We start from the raw sequence: 2,599 nt of genomic DNA on the forward strand, positions 1-2,599 counted from the left end.
AGGCTGAGGGGTCCGGGGGAGTGAAGGCTGAGGGGTCCGGGGGAGTGCACTGAAGCACCCACGTGGTGACGAACGGACATGGGGCAGCAGACCAGCCAGGTAACCACGCAGAAAGCCCTATAAACAGAACCTACGGCATCCAGGCTTTCCCCATGTGGGTTTTACTATACAATTCTTAGGAAAAAAAACAATGTAAGTTATAAGGTTTGAAATGGAAAAAGAATTATTGACTACATAGAAAATGTGTAAAGAAGGTAAAAGTAAGAGCATCTCTAGAAACAGGCTCAGCCACTGAGAGGTATCAGCGAAGACTGGGCGAAACATTAAAAAAGTGTGCGAGGGGGCCTGGAACCCGGTGTTCTCCCGAAGCCGAGTCAGGGGAGAGAAGCAGCCATTTACCCCAGAACGAGTTCAGAGTGACACATCCGAGCGGCCGGCGCCGGCGGCCTGGACAGGAAGCCTCCCAGCAGGTCGAGGACGCCCCGTCTCACAGGGCAACCGGGCTCCTTGGCAGTGACCACCCAGGGACTTTCTCACCGGCATACCGGGGCAGGTGCTGGTCCCCATGGGATTTGGGAGACGGCAGCCGCCTCCTTAGAGGGCCAGAGGGGTTCTGATCCAGGCTCGAGCTCTCACCCCCTGGCCCGCAGCCACCGGAGCCAGGCAGGCAGAGCCACCGCCTGGGAACTGACCCATAAGGACCTGGGCAGGGAGGAGGCGCCGGTGTCCACCAATGCACCGGCCCTTATCTGTACAAACAGCGAGGAAAGGGTTGTTAACCTGGAGCGTGGGCGTGTCCGGGCAAGGCCCGCAACAGTGGCCTGAGTTTTAAGCTGTGATGACAGTGTCAGTGCCATGTTGCTTCAAAGACCCCGTGTTCACGTGTGCGGAGCCTTCTGCACATGCGCAATGTGATACCTGGGGTCTGCTTCCCGGTGACAGGGCAGGGGAGAGGCGGGCGGGGAGGACGGGCAGACGCGGCAGCTGCTGGTGCCGCGCACTGCACTGTGGCCTGCGGGGGGTCCCTGGCCATCCACGGTTCATTCCTCCCCATCGCGTGGCTTCCTCAACAGCCACATACTTCCTAACTCTCCCGCTGAGGGGCCTCGCAGCAGCAGCACCCCAGTAGCAACAGGTGCCGCGGTACCCACATCCTGGTCTCTAAAGACCCCCAGGCTTCTCGGGCAAGAGCCTCATCCAGGGCTGGAAAGATACTAACAGGAGATGGGCCTCCGGGAGCAAGGGGCGGGCGGCAGAGGGAACAGGGGCCCAAGTCTGCACCCGTGTCTGCGTCTCCCCGGCCTGGGGGGTGGGACTGACCCTGCACCCGTGTCTGTGTCTCTGGTCACTGAATCCACACAAACAAGGGCTGCTGTTTGAACACCAACAAAGCGTGGCTTCCTCATCTAAAATATCACTTTTAAAACATCAAAGCACTTACAAAAGAAACCGGCACTGGCTGCTCCTGCGGGGCTGGCCCCGGCACCTCTTCCTGTTGCTTGCGCTGGCCAAGGTCAGGCTGCCGACGCTGCGCTCTTCCCACATCCAACTATGGGGCATGGGGGCCAGGAAGCACCAGGGAGAGAAACCGGATTCTGAAGGTGCCAGGCCAGCTGGTGGCCACGACAGGGCCTGGTAACACCAAAAGCACTTCTGGCCTCTGCTGTGTGCACAACTCAGGACGCACAGGCCTTTGCCCGGCAGGGAAGCCGCATAGGCAGCGTGGGGATGACGACAGCTCACCCTGCCAGATAGTGACCGCCCCTGCCGGACAAGCAGAGAGGAAGACCCACCTCAACAGCTGCTCTTAGTGTCTCTCCGTCATTGTGATCAAGCAAAGGGCTTAAAGAGGGTCCCGGTGGTTTGTACCGACAGTCCCGGCTACTCGGGAGGCTGAGGTGGGAGGGTTGAGCCCAGTAGCTGAAGACTAGTGTCAGCAACATAGCAAGATCCCAACTCTAAAAAATTCTCCTTAAGATACTGCTTTAGAAGGAAGTGGAGGAGGGGCTGTGGACTCTGAGCCTCACCCTCAAGACAGTGAGGTCACCTGGGAACTATCTTAGGACCCCTGGGATGGGCAGAGGGACAAACTCCTCTGTGGCACCCCATCTGGCAGAGTTAACCTGCCCCACAATCTCCAAATCCAGAGGCCTACAAGGCATCTGCTCCAAGCAGTAACAATGAGGTCTTGAGCAGAAATCTTCTCAAAGGGGAGAGAAAAAACTGACGGATTGTCTAACGTGTTTGAGTCGGGAAAAAAAAGCAGTATTGGAAAGGGCTGACCAGTTGTGCTGGTCAGGTTGGAACAAATTGAGAGATGAAAAAAAGAAGGGGCAGCCGGGCGCGGTGGCTCACGCCTGCAATCCCAGCACTTTGGGAGGCTGAAGCGAGCGGATCACGAGGTCAGGAGTTTGAGACCATTCTGGCCAACATGGCGAAACCCTGTCTCTACTAAAAACACAAAATTAGCTGGGCATGGTGGCACATGCCTGTAATCCCAGATACTCGGGAGGCTGAGGCAGGAGAACCGCTTGAACCTGGGAGGCGGAGGTTGGTGAGCTGAGATCATGCCATTGTACTCCAGCCTGGGCAACAAGAG

This window comes from Sapajus apella, unplaced genomic scaffold (genome assembly GCF_009761245.1).
Source record: "Sapajus apella isolate SASKATOON/1434 unplaced genomic scaffold, GSC_monkey_1.0 scaffold192, whole genome shotgun sequence".
Taxonomy (NCBI): domain Eukaryota; kingdom Metazoa; phylum Chordata; class Mammalia; order Primates; family Cebidae; genus Sapajus; species Sapajus apella.